The sequence below is a fragment of the Coffea arabica genome, chromosome 7e, assembly GCF_036785885.1.
Source record: "Coffea arabica cultivar ET-39 chromosome 7e, Coffea Arabica ET-39 HiFi, whole genome shotgun sequence".
NCBI classification, from domain to species: Eukaryota; Viridiplantae; Streptophyta; class Magnoliopsida; order Gentianales; family Rubiaceae; genus Coffea; species Coffea arabica.
Window position 1 is genome coordinate 21,673,699 of NC_092323.1, and position 14,827 is coordinate 21,688,525.

Consider the following 14,827-nt stretch of genomic DNA (forward strand, 5'->3'; position numbering starts at 1 on the left):
GTATTTATTTGGCCTCAAATTGAAGTCAAGTTATTCAATTTTTGAAGTGGTAAGGTTGGCACAAGGTATCTTCCTATCTCAACGAAAGTTTGTACTTGATCTCTTGGTAAAATTTGAATTCTTGGATTGTAAACCTGCTAACACACCGATTGTCCAAAACCACAGATTTGGGAAAAGTCTAAATCCGAAGCCAGCTAATAGAAAAAGCTATCAAAGATTAGTTAGTAAGGTGATCTATTTGTTTCATGCTCATCCTAACATAGCATATGCTGTTAGTGCTATCAGTCGGTTCATGCATTCTCCGAGTAATCGGCATATGAAAGCTATGATGTGGATCTTTCGATATTTGAAGGGTTCAACTGAGAAAGGTCTTTTATCTTCCAAGAATAATCATCTCAACATTGATGGTTACATTGATGCCAATTGGACGAGAGACCTCACAAATCGAAGATCGATTTTAGGCTACTTCACTTTTGTCGGTTGTAATTTAATTATTTGGAGGAATAAGAAACAAAAAGTGGTTGCATTGTCCAGTGTAGAGACAAAGTTTAGAGGAATGCCTAAGGGTGTATGTGAAGTTCTATGGCTTAAGAAACTAATAACAGATATCGACTTTACTCCAAAATCAGAAATGAATTTGTTTTGTGATAATAGAGTAGTGGTTGATATCAGTATCTAGTTCAACATGATCGTACCAAGCACATTGAGGTGGATCAATACTTTATCAAACAAAATCTTGAAGATAAAGTGATACGATTCCCATTCGCAACAGATCTTTTGTTCCATTTGTTGTATCATTCTCTATTTCACTTTTCATTTATTGCTATTTCTCATTCATAAACATCATGTTTTATTTCTATTTTATTTTTTTGAGATTCAATAACTATTAACTAAGTGAAAAATAAATACAACAACCTCAAAAAGCAATATATAATAGAAACTTAAAAAATACAGCAAAAAATTCATAAAAGATCTCATTTTTTTATGCATTTTGAATTTTTGAGTTTGTTAAATTTTGTGTATTACTTAGTTAATAGATATTTGATCTTAAAGAAACAAAAAAGAAATAAAACATAATATTTATGAAGGAGAAATATAAATATAATAAAAAATGGAACAAATAGTAGCACAAGAAGTGGAACAGAAGATCCGTTTCGATCCCCATTTGTGAAGTCTGAAGATCAATTATACAATGTACTCACGAAGGCTATGCCAACTAGAAACATCTACAACTCACTTGGTAAGTTGTGCTTGTATGATATCTATGCACCAATTTGAGGGGGAATGTTGGAATAAATTGTTTGTTGTTGGCTGTTAGGTGATGGTTGGTGGTTGTAAATATCTTCTTAGTTTTGCTATAGATCAATTAGAGATTTAATTAAGATAACTAACATTTTATAAAATTGTCTAGATTCACTGTATCTTACCCTATTGTAAGCCTACATATAGGCTTCATACCATTGTGACATTTGTGATTGAAAAAGAGAAAACATTTTCCCCAAAACTCTTTCTTCTTAACAACCTAGTGAACTTAGAATTTGACCACATAGACTATTATTTGGCAAGTTTAGTACCCACAAGTTGCTTAAGTTTCCTAAACACAAAGGAACTCTTTCTGATAGAAAATTGTTGGACAGATCGAGATATTCTAAATATTTTAACTTGCACAATTCTTCCAGAATATTACCTGTGAAATTATTATCATTGAGTATGAGTTGATCAGTAGATGCTACAATTTGATCAACACCAGGCATTGGAATATGTCCACTGCCCAGTAAGAAAATTTTTTGAAAGATCTAAAGCGTAAATATAAAATGGAAATGACTTGAGACATCCATCCAATTTGCTGGACTTTTGAACTATGCTTTTAGTATAACCTTCATGACTCTTCTTCATTTGTTTGAACTCTCCAGGGGTTACCAATTAGGTGGTTGTTGGAGAGATCTACAATTCTAAGGAGGTGTTTGGTAAATGGTTCTCAACCCCTGCTATGGGTTTCAAAGTCACTTATACCCATATATGATGTTTGTTCGGGGCCAATAGGAATAAATCAATGGGAATGGTAGGCCTCTTTTATGGGTTTTCTGATTAACCACCTGTCACTAGGAAATCATCTTAATTATCCATCTTATTCTCCTTAAATACCCACCTTATTCTCCTTAAATTTAAAAATAAGAAAACAAAATGCCACAATTTCTGTTGGTTTCAGCACATGGAAAAAAAGAAAAGAAAAAAGAAATAATAAAAAAGAAAAATAATAAAATTGTAAAACCCACTCCACATTAACAAATATATTACAGATTTTTATCAAAATCCATTATCATTGACTGCCCTATGATACCAATAGTAATAGTGATTGTGGAATTCGAACCAAACAGCTCCTAATATCATAACAAATCACTCAATACCAGCTGGGTTTGATGTCCGAAATGCTCGCATTTTGCATGACTAATACTTCAACCTCATTTTGCTTCAAAAAAAAAAAAACACTTCAACCTCCTTTTGCGTCCGAAGCCAAGCTGGAAATAGCAAGCCTACTCTGATGGATGACATCCAGAATATATTGCAGTTGAAATGGAGGAACCCACCAGAAGCTCACATTCAGAGCAAGAAAGTTTCCAGATAGCTCCAATAACTTTAGCTCTCCGAGTTTTGCAAAATGGTCTCCAGATAATACACCGGTTAGTGACTTGTCAGCAATGTCCAATGCTTGTATCTCCATTAGCTACCAAAGATTTGTCGGTAATACCCGGTATGGAATCATGTAACTTATCCGAATACAGTGCCAGCCTAGTTAGTTTTGGAAACTTACCAATTTCACTTGGTATTGACTCTTGCAAGTCATTAGAACTTAGATCAAAATAGGTAAGACTACTAATGTTGCAAAGTGATTTCAGCGTTAAAACATCAAAGTGGTTTTCCTCCAAATCGAGATGAACTAGAGAGGTCATTTGCTCAAATAGGCCATGAATTGGATCAGAAAAATTATTAGCGCTAAGACAAAGATCATGGAAGCCAGTAACATTATGGAGCCAAGAAGGGACCATGAGTTGCTGGATTATGTCCATTGAGGTCAAATAAAATTAACTGGCGAAAGATAAGGATTGATGAAAAGTAGACCACTGTACAAGTCTGGTGTTATTAGTGAAAGAAACAAGTTAATTGCCCATAATCCAATTTGAGCGGCCTTACGGTTCACCAAGGACAAGATTGGGACTTCTAGGCAAAAAAGCCTAGCAGTCCACTCTAGATCCTTAGTCTTCAACCAATTCCATGTTGAGAAGGAAATTTCAGTTGCAACTCCAAGATCAAAATACTGTAAATGTGAGAGAATTCATAAATGGCGGTGAGGATGCTCACCTCGGCCACCCCGTGTGCCCGAGGTGAACCTACCTCGTTCTTCATCAGAGTTCACCCGAGTCTTGGGCATATCGTCTGATTTCGGTCGGATCCCTAGTCTACCGTGCAGGTGACCTCGGCACCTCTACCTCAGCTGCACGCTGATGATGTCAAGCCACCTGACATCAACTGGGACCAGTGTTTTATCTGAAAAGCACTGGAGGCACTTAATGGCCCCTGCACCATGCTCTCCGTCATCATACCCAGAAGGCTACAGTGTCAGAGTCAGGCCGCCTGACAGGGAGCAGAGCCGTAATGGCAGGGCATGGGTCCCACCGGCGTAAGACCTCCGTCCTGCCCTCCACTCTCATTCTATAAATACCCCTCATGTACTCCTAACAAGTAAGCGTACTGTTCATTTGACAATATTATTGCTTTTCTCTCGTTCTCATACTAACTTGATCGTCGGAGTGATCCCAGGGGAGAAGCCCCGCCACTCACTTCGGACACGAGGATATACCTCACTTCATCTCAGAGGAGCCTGATTCTGGTCGGTTCAACTACCCGCCAAAAATCACCTCTTCAATTGGCGCCGTCTGTGGGAACGAGACTACTATTACTAAAATGAGATCCACGCGCTCTAGAAGCGGAAGATTTCTCTCAACAGGGGCTGGGCAGACCTCGGGAGCCCAGCAAGACCGCATCTCTGAAGAACAAGGGTCCCAAAGGACCCAGTCCAACAACGAGGACGCCATCGCCAAGATGGCCGAGTTCGTATCAGACAACCCCAACATTTTTGAGGAGCTAGGAAGATACCTCAAAAGACAGGGGAAAGAAAAAGCCGAATCTTCCAAGAGGAGACCGACGAAGTCTCCTGAAGTGCCCTCAGGTGAGGACTCCGATGAGGGGCGTCTCTCTCGGAGTACCTCTAGGCGCGCCTCCTCCAAGGCGACCTCTAAAATTGCCTCCATCTCCAGGGCGTTTTCCCGGGGACTGCTAGGGAAAAAAGCCAAGGACCCGCCCCGGCGCCCCGGAGGCTTAGCTTCTAACTATATGCGGGCCCCGCCCTTCACAGATGACATCAACGGGGAGATGGTGCCCCCAAACTTTAAGCTTCCAAACTTGCACACCTATGACGGCCGAGGTGACCCCGAGGATCACCTCCGCGCCTTCATCTCCGCATTCCGACTCTAATGCGTCCCCGACGCCGTGATCTGTCGGGCTTTCCCCATCTTCCTACACGGGACTGCCCGGAAGTGGTTCTGGAGTTTGGAACCAAGGAGCATTTCCTCCCTGGATGAGCTAATAGACCGATTCATCCACCGCTTTGTGTCGTCTCGACCAATCACAAAGACTTCTGCTTACCTCTTGAACCTGCAACAGGGTCAAGGCGAGTCACTTCGCTCGTATGTTCAAAGGTTCAACGAGAAGAATGTGCAGATACCTGATCAGAATGAGCAGGTAACTATCGCTGCCTTCACCAACGGGTTAGTGGCAGGGATCTTCAACACTGAAATCCATCGACAGTACCCCCATACACTTCGGGAGCTCTGGGAAAGAGTGGACCAGGGAATCCGAAGTGAAGATGTAAATCGCATGAAGCGAGAAGCCCAAGCATCTCGTACGGGGCAAGATCCCCGGAGGAGGAAAGACACCGGCCGAGGTGAATCAGGCCCAAGTGGCACTTCAAACCAACCCCGAGACCGCCGGAGTGTCTTCGACCGGATCGTGAAAGGCAGATCGTCCACCTCGGACGCCAAGCTGACACCCCTCAATTCCAGCCGATCCCATGTTTTGGCTGTGATGAGGCAGAATCACCTCGGCCGAACTCCTCCTGAGATCCCAGGAAGAAGGGATAAGAGGAATTCCAACCTCTACTGTGCCTACCACCGAGATGTGGGGCACGAGACCGAAGACTGCAACGACTTGAAGCGAGAAATTGAAAATCTGATCCGCCAGGGATACTTGAAATAGTTTGTCCGCAAGGATGGAACCTTCAACCGAAACGCCTCCCACCGGGAGAGCCGAGGTCCTCGCCGAGAAGACAGGCGGGACACTAAGCTTCAATGCCGAAGTCCCGAGGACCGAAAGGGGGATCAGAGGCCCCCACGCGACGGATCGCCAGGCTATGGCCCGAACATTGCCGGGGTGATCAACACCATCTCAGGTGGCCCCACTGGAGGAGACAGTCAAAACTCCCGAAAAAGGACTTACCGCCAAGCCGATATGGAGGTGGCCGAATCGAGCTCCAGGTTATCCGAGGTGATTACCTATGGACCCCATGACCCTGTCCCTGCAGCCTCCAGCAATCACGAGACCCTCGTGATTGAAGTCCTTACCAATAATTACATAGTCAAAAAGGTCTATGTTGATCTCGGAAGCTCGGTAGACGTCTTGTACTACCGAACTTTCGAGAGTTTGAAGCTGACTCGGGACCAACTCACTCCGGTCAGAACTCCCCTTGTCGGTTTCGGGGGACACGTCGTCCACCCGGAGGGCATGGTGACCCTGATGGTAACTATCGGACGTCATGCACGCTGCCGAACTGTGCCTGTCAGTTTTGCGGTGGTCAAAGCAGACTCCCCCTATAACATGCTGATAGGCCGGCCCACGCTCAACGCCTTGAGAGCCGTATACTCCACCTACTACCTGAGCTTTAAATTTCCAACACCTGCGGGGGTGGCCGAGGTGAGCAGCGACGTGGGCGCCGTCCGGGAATGCTACCTCGCCACCATTCAAGCAGCAGTCACACCCCGGCCCTCACCGAGGTCAGAAGAAAAGAGGCCAGCGGTCATCTCCATAGACTGCATCGACCCTCAGAAGGCAGGAGAACCCAACAGGCTTGAGCCCGGGGATTAGGTGGAACTGGTGGTCTTGGATGAAGCGAAACCTGACCAAGTGGTCCAAGTAGGGGCCGAACTCCCCTCACCCCTGAAAGAAGAAATGATCTCCCTGATCAAGGACCACCGAGACGTCTTCGCGTGGTCCGCAGATGAAGTGGTCGGAGTGCCACCCGAACTCATGACTCACCAACTGAACGTTAGCCCATAGGCCCGACCTGTGCGGCAGAAAAGAGGGCACTTCAGCCCCGAACGTAGCAAGGCCATATCGGATGAGGTCGACAAGCTCTTGCCGGCCAAGATAATCCACGAGGTCCAATATCCCACCTGGTTGTCCAATCCAGTCATGGTCAAAAAGGACACCGGTGGATGGAGAATGTGTGTAGATTTCACCGACCTCAACAAGGCCTGCCCCAAATATTGCTATCCTCTGCCGAGGATAGACACCCTCGTCGACTCGGCGATGGGGTATGAAGTCCTCTACTTCCTAGATGCATTCAAAGGGTATCATCAAATAGGAATGAGTGAGGAGAACCAAGAGAAAACGGCGTTCTACACCGACCGAGGTACTTATTGTTACACTACCATGCCCTTCGGGCTAAAGAACGCCGGGGCAACCTACCAAAGGCTGATCAACCGACTCTTCAAGAATCAGATCGGCCGCAATGTGGAGGCCTATGTGGATGACATCCTCATCAAAAGTCTCGCCACTTCATCCTTTCTGTCAGACGTGAGGGAAGTCTTTGGTGTCCTGCGAGACTCGAGGATGAAGCTGAATCCCAAGAAGTGCGTCTTCGGTGTCACCTCGGGAAAATTCTTGGGGTATCTGGTTTCCCGCCGGGGAATCGAGGCCAACCCCGACAAGGTCAAGGCCATTCAGGACATGTCCCCACCTCGGAACATCCGAGAAGTCCAACGGCTGAATGGACGCCTGGCCGCGCTGAATCGATTACTGTCCCAATCAGCTGAGAAAGCTCTGCCCTTCTTTAAGGTGTTCAAGAAGGCTGATCAGTTTGCCTGGACGGAAGAGTGCCAGGCCGCTTTCGACAAGCTGAAGCAATACCTCCATCACCTACCCACTCTCGCTTCATCTCGGCCCGAGGAGAAACTCTACCTCTACCTTTCAGCAGCCGACGAGGCTGTCAGTGCTGTTCTTATCCGGGATGAGGGCACCCAAGTGCCAGTCTACTACGTCAGCCGAGCTCTCCGCGGACCGGAGACTCGATACACTCAGGTGGAAAAACTGGTGCTGGGGCTAGTCCACGCCGCTCGGCGATTGAAGCCCTACTTCCTTGCTCATCCCATCTCCGTCAGGACCGACCGGCCCATTCGGCAAATATTGGTGCGACCCGAGGCTTCCGGTCGCCTTATCAAGTGGGCTGTCGAGTTGGGAGAATATGACCTGTCGTATGAGCCGCGCACCGCCATAAAAGCTCAAGCCTTAGCCGACTTCTTGGCTGAGCTGACCTTCACGGAAGGTCCAGAGTCCACCTCCGCCAGTGCCGAGGTATCCACCCCTTCCCCGTGGACGCTGTACGTAGACGGGTCCTCTAATGGGGATGGCAGCGGAGCTGGACTGTTCCTGGAAGGACCTCAGGGAGAAGTGTGCTCTTACGCCCTCCACTTTGGCTTCCCAGCCACCAATAATGAAGTCGAGTACGAGGCCTTAATTGCTGGACTCCAGCTGGCCCGCAGGCTCGGCGCCCAGCAAATCCACGTCCGTAGTGACTCCCAACTCGTTGTACGCCAAGTTCTTGGTGAATACGAGGCCAAGGATGAGACCATGCAACGGTACCTCTCCAAAGTTCACCAACTCACTGCGTACTTCAAGTCTTTCGAAATCCAAAGAATACCCCGGTCCCAGAATAAGCGAGCCGACGCCTTATCCTGGCTGGCTTCCACATCATTCTCTGACCTCAACAAAACAGTCTTAGTGGAAGTCCTGAGTGAACCAGGATACGTGGAAGAGGTAGCCTGCCCCGTGCACTCTGAAGAAACCTGGATGACCTCGTTCATCCTTTTCTTGGGTCAGGGAGCCCTCCCCGAAGACCGAGCCGAGGCGAGGAAAATACAACGCAAGGCGGCTCGGTACGCTCTCCGCGATGGAGAGCTGTACAAACGCTCCTACCTCGGCCCATGGCTGAGGTGTGTCACTCCCGAAACAGGACGCCACGTCCTCCACGAGATCCACGAAGGCTTGTGTGGAGCTCACGTCGGCCACAGAATGCTAGCCAAGAAGGCTTTGCTTCTTGGATATTTCTGGCCCTCAGTTCGGCAAGACGCCCAGGACCTCGTTCTCGGCTGCCTTTCCTGCCAAGTCCACGCACCAGAGCATCACCAGCCCGCAAACTTCATGGTTCCCATCACTTTACCCTGGCCGTTTGAGTAATGGGGGACAGACATCATAGGTCCTTTCCCCAGATCCGTCGGGGGTTATACCTTCCTGGTAACCGCTGTGGATTACTTCACCAAGTGGGTTGAGGCTGAGCCTCTGAGGACCATCACCGGGCTGACAATTCAAAAATTCTTTTAAAAATGCATCGTCTGCCGCTTCGGCATACCTCAGGTCATCATCTCGGATAATGGAAGGCAATTTGCAGAGAACCCTTTTAAAACTTGGTGCACAAACCTTGGCATCAAACAACATTTCACTTCGGTAGGCCACCCCCAGGCCAACGGTCAGACAGAAAACTTCAACCGAACTCTCTTGCATGGCCTCAAGACCCGACTACACCGAGCTGGAACATCTTGGGTCGAAAAACTCCCCAGTGTCCTGTGGTCTTATCGGACCACGCGGAGGTCAGCCACGCAAGAGACCCCCTTCTCTTTGACCTACGGAGTCGAGGTTGTCATCCCTGCCGAGATCCTTACCCCCAGCCCTCGGCTGGCAGCATATGCCGCCGAGGTGAACAACGAAGAGACACAGCTGGATCTCGACCTCGCCGATGAATGAAGGGACCTCGCCTCAGCCCGGATAGCTTCCTACAAGAACACACTGGCACACTATTACAATGCCCGCGTCAGACACCGTAGATTCCAGCTTGGAGATTTGGTTCTTAGAAAAAACTCAGTCAGCAGAGCTGAACCACAAGGAAAATTATGCCCGAAATGGGAAGGCCCTTACCGAGTTGTGCAGTCTGACCTTCAGGGATATTGTAAATTGAGTTACCGAGATGGCTCATTAGTGCCGAGGTCTTGGCACGCCGAGAACCTCAAATTGTACTATGCTTGAATTTTTAATCAAGTTATGACTTCGGATATTATGTTATTTTTCAACATCGATGTTACGCTATTAAAAAATAAGGGGGACAAGCAAGGGACGAAGTCAAAGCAAGAAATTAAAGTGTTGAGATGAGAAGAAATAGACTTTCATTCAACGGAAAAAAGGTGTTACAAAGAATACAAGGCCAAGGTCGGAGTGCTACTAAGCACTCTCCACCTCGGCCACCCCTATAAGGCCCACGAGCCTAGACCCCCTTCTCGACTCCCTCCTGGGCAGTCTTCTCTCCGGCCTCTTCTCCGCCGGGGTGAATTTCTCTTCCATGCTCTTCGCCGATGTCCCCTCCGGCTTCGTCTTCCCCAGCGTCTTCTTCTCCAGCTTCTTCATCCTCCTCGAACACTTCGTCAAGTTCGGACAGCCACTTGTTGAACTCGTTCTGGACTTTGGCCAGGTTCCTTCCTGCCTGGATGCCTTCGGCCATCCGATCGCATAGATCCTTGGAGTCCTCATTGTAGTTGGCATGATTTTTCAAAGACTCCAAGGCTTCGGAGGGGAGGTGAGCTGCAGCCTCGTCTATAGCTGACGTGAAGCCAAACATGAAGCTCGGCGTGAGTAGTTGGCCGAGATCCTTGGTGAAGGCCTCAGACTTCCGAAAGGCGTCCACGGCCGAGGCTCCAGCACCTTTGAGAGCTTGTTCATGGGACTTTTTCACTTCGTCCCCCCTCTTCTGCTCTTCCTCGAGGGCCGATCTGAGGCTGTTGATAGTAGCCACAGCCTCCTCATCCTTCACCTCGGCCTCCTTAAGCTGCATTTGAAGCTCGGCCTTTTCAGACTCGGACACCGCCAATTTCTTCTCCAACTTGGAGATCTGATTTTGCAGCTTTCCGGAGTCCTGCTCCTCGACCAAAGCACAGTATCGGTGTGCCATCTCGGCCACAAAGGCTGAGTTGGAAGCTGTGGTCACCATGAGGCTTTGAACCATTGATCCATCTCAGCTGGGCTCAGCTTCTTTATGAACTCCAAGTCCCTTGGCAAAGTGGAGTGCATCACTAGCTCTTGAGCAACCCGAGGATGGCTACACCTGTCGTTGACCGTAATCTTCCAGTTCGGACACCAGTGCTCGCCAGGGTGTGTCTTCTCCTCCCCGAGAAATACTGGGGGGCTATGGAAACGATTCCATAGCGAGGTCCCCGAGACTGCATTTACCGGAGGCTTCAACTGCTTGCCTCGGCCACGAGGAGGCGGGAGTGCCGTGACGACTCCAAGGGGCACTCCCTCTGGCACAGACGAGGTGGACCCAGTAGCCGCGGCGGCCGAGCTGCTTTGGCCTCCCGAAGTGGGGGTGCATTTGACCGCTGAAGTCCTGGCAGCCTGTCCTGTTGACTTCTTCTTCGACGGAGGTGCCGATGTCTCGTCAGAGCTCTTCCTCTTCTGTCTCTTGGCCACTTCGGACGAGCCCGATACGACGATATCGGACAGTTTAGTCACTGCACAAGAAACAAATATTATCATATGCCTTAGTCGAAGTGAAAGCAAAGCTATGAAAGAAAATTACAAGGAATCTTAAGTTTGGTGGAAGTGAAGGGAGTTTTGTCAGGATTGAGCAAATCTCGACTGATTCCCCTGTCAACCAGCACGGCTTCGGGGTAGTCCAGACTGTATATCCGAAGTCCTGACCCCATCAGCTTCTGGAAGGCCTCCACCTCGGCATCCCCTGCGGAGGGGTCGGCCTTCGCTTTAATTGGCCTCCACCAAAAATCCCTGGGAAAGTCCACTACGGATACATAGAAGAAGTCGCGCTTCCAATTCTTGATCGAGCTGGGAGCACCAATCACGAACTTCGGGATGGCATTGTTCCGGTTGCAGATATAAAACCATCCCTTGTCCGTCCCATGCGCCTTGAGAGTGTAGCATCGGCGGAAGAGATCCACAGAGGGAGTCACCTCCTGATGTCGACACAACATCTCGAAGCCCACGAGGATGCGGACGGCGTTCGGAGTGAGCTGAGTAATCCTCACGCGAAAGTGACGAAATACGTCTCTCAAGAATCTCGACGTCGGCATCCTCAGCCCGGCCTCCAACTGTTGGACGTAGATGGCCACCATACCCATGGGGGGCTTCTCGGCCGAGTCATCCGGTCCGGGCGGTCTAATCGCATAATGCGGCCGAAAAGGGTACTTACTCAACACATTTTCGGCCATGTCTCGTCCTATTCGACTTCTGAACTTCGGCATCTTGCCGAAGTCGATGTTGGCTGCACCCGTTGGAGCTACTGGCTCCTCCACGCCCTCGTCGCGTGGTACCGCAACGCCGAGCTCCTCGTTATAGACCACCTCGGAGCCACCCTCGCTCATCTCGGATGACTCCAACTCCGAGCCCGTCTCGCCGGCTCTCACCTCGGTTGATCCTTCCTCAGAACTCGGCGTCGACCCCTCAGAGCTAGACGACGGCACTTCTTCAGGATCCGACCTCACCTCGGTCTGGTAGCTCGGTGTCACTGTTTCTTTGTGGGTTTTGGCTGTTTTGGCCATGAGTGAAAGACGAGATAAGAAAAGAAAGGGGGGTACTTACTATTGTCTACGGAACTGGACGAAGTGGATGACTTCGGCTGGGATCTCGGATGGCAGGATTGATCTCGGCAACACTCGTGAGTTTTACAAGTCGAAGGCTGAGAGATAAAGTGAAGGGCCATGTGGTGAAAAGGACCCCCTATTTATAGGGATTCGGCGAGAATCCGAAGAGGCGGCAAGAATGCGAAAGGACAGCCACGTTCGAATTCAAAACGTCATGCCCCCCTCTCTCCTCATTAATGCCCCGTCCTTTCGACTGACACCCTCTGCACGAAACGTCCCACTACTTCACGACGCGACGGTTACCAGTGACCACGTCCCTTCAACTGACTCGCCCACGTGTCTCGTCCCCGCATCTTCCGGAGCAGTTTCGGGACCCTGACTCTTTACGACTTCGGTACAAGGAAGCCTCGTTACCTCCCTAACCCGGAGCTCCCGAGGCTTGGGGGGCTTATTGAGGATGCTCACCTCGGCCACCCCGTGTGCCCGAGGTGAACCTACCTCGTCGTTCATCAGAGCTCACCCGAGTCTTGGGCATATCGTCTGATCTCGGTCGGATCCCTAGTCTACCGTGCAGGTGACCTCGGCACCTCCACCTCAGCTGCACGCTGATGATGTCAAGCCACCTGACATCAACTGGGACCAGTGCTTTATCTGAAAAGCACTGGAGGCACTTAATGGCCCCTGCACCATGATCTCCGTCATCATACCCAGAAGGCTACAGTGTCAGAGTCAGGCCGCCTGACAGGGAGCAGAGCCGTAATGGCAGGGCATGGGTCCCACCGGCGTAAGACCTCCGTCCTGCCCTCCACTCTCACTCTATAAATACCCCTCATGTACTCCTAACAAGTAAGCGTACTGTTCATTTGACAACATTATTGCTTTTCTCTCGTTCTCATACTAACTTGATCGTCGGAGTGATCCCAGGGGAGAAGCCCCGCCACTCATTTCGGACACGAGAATATACCTCACTTCATCTCAGAGGAGCCTGATTCTAGTCGGTTCAACTACCCGCCAAAAATCACCTCTTCAGGCGGGAATTTCACCATTAAATCCTGCACTGGAGAGATTGAGCCATCTCAAGTTTTTCAACAATCCAAGGAATGTGGCAATTTGGATTCTTGAGAAATTATTCAAGCTCAAGTTCAAGTATCACAAATTGGTTAACTTGACCAAAGATGGACTTAATTGGTCTCCCAAGCAATTTTTGTAGTAATTATCATCATCTTAGAATTGCCCCGTATCGCACAGATCAAGATTCAAACCACTTTCAGTGGTTTTATCGCAACCAACTCCTTCCCATGAACAACAGTCTTCTCCGATCTAAGATAACTTGATTCATCTGTCAATCCATGTATGAGTTGAAGAAGAGTACATTGTTCTCTTTCAATACAGATGACATTTGAATAATTATAAGCTTGTTTGTTGCTGCCAATGGGAATTGGCTGGTGACAAGAATAGAACTGAATAAGAAAAGTAATAGTAAACATGAATCAGTACAAAGAAGATGATGCTCCATTCGAATTTCTTTAGTATTATTGCTTTATTTAATATAGCAAGATCAGATGGGTGGTTTCACTTATACAAGTTAAAAAAGCATTAAGTCACTGTTCTATGTTTGTAGGAAGGAACTATAATACAAAGGTGATAAAAATGACAAGAAGTCGTCGTGGGAAAGATTTTGCGGATGTGCTGGAATGTGTGTTTTTAGGAAGTACGAAGGAACTATACAAATCGTACGAAATAAAATGACGATGACTTCAAGTCTTTGTGGAAAAGAATTTGTCGACGTACAAATGGAAATATGGAAAATCCTTGAGCGCTTGTGGGGAATATCCTTGGCGACATACAAATGAAAATGCGGATTCATTTTTTATTTGGATACCTACTAACCTATGGTTTGTTATTCATGTTAACTAGTTATGAAGACACGTTGTATGTGTGTGTAAATAATTCAAGTTATATTTATTTATAACAATTAATTTCCTAGAAATTGGGGTAAAAGATGCCAAAATTCTAACACCGCATCTCCAGCTCATGCTTTTTTTTTTTTAATATTGGTTTGTGTCCATATTACCAATAGAGAAAGCGGAAGTACAACAATTTTTAATAGCTAAATTCTGACATCTACAACGTGTACAAGCAGGTCCCAAAAAAATTACTGAAAAGATGGGGTTTGCACACTTTATTCCATTATAAAATTTTCCTCATTTTTGTCCCCTCAAACAAATTATGTGAAAACAAAATAAAATATCTCACTCTGTTAAAATATGTATCATACATTCAATCTATCATTCTACTTTCAATCCAACTCGTTACCCTCCCCTAATTGTCATTTGCAGTCACTACCACGTAAATTACATAGAATTTAGATCCCTTAAGGAGCACTATAAAGTAGTTAGATATTTAATATTCCATAGTGCCATTATTTGGAAAGAAATAATTGCAAATTTGTTGGTATAAACAAAATCTAATGCACGAGGGACACAATTAATTTTAGAAAAGTAGTCTACAATGCTGGGGTGGAGTTTACCCAGCAAGAGTGTAGCGGCTGCGGGTTTTCTTGTCAACAAAAAAAAGTAGTCTGCAATGCATGTTGGATAATTACCAAAAAAAAAGTGCAAACTTTATAAAAAAAAATTTGTATAGATTTCGACTTTTTTTTGTATTTGCTCGTTATTAAAATTTGAAATTTAAAAAAATTTGCATCGTTGAATAAGAGATTTGAGCATTCAGAAAGCATTTATGCATAAAATGAATTGTATGTAGTGCGACAATCCCCTTAATTGGATTACCTCTCTAAGTTTCTCCCAAGAGACGTGCGACAATCACCTTACTTTCTTGTCATTTTTGAGCTA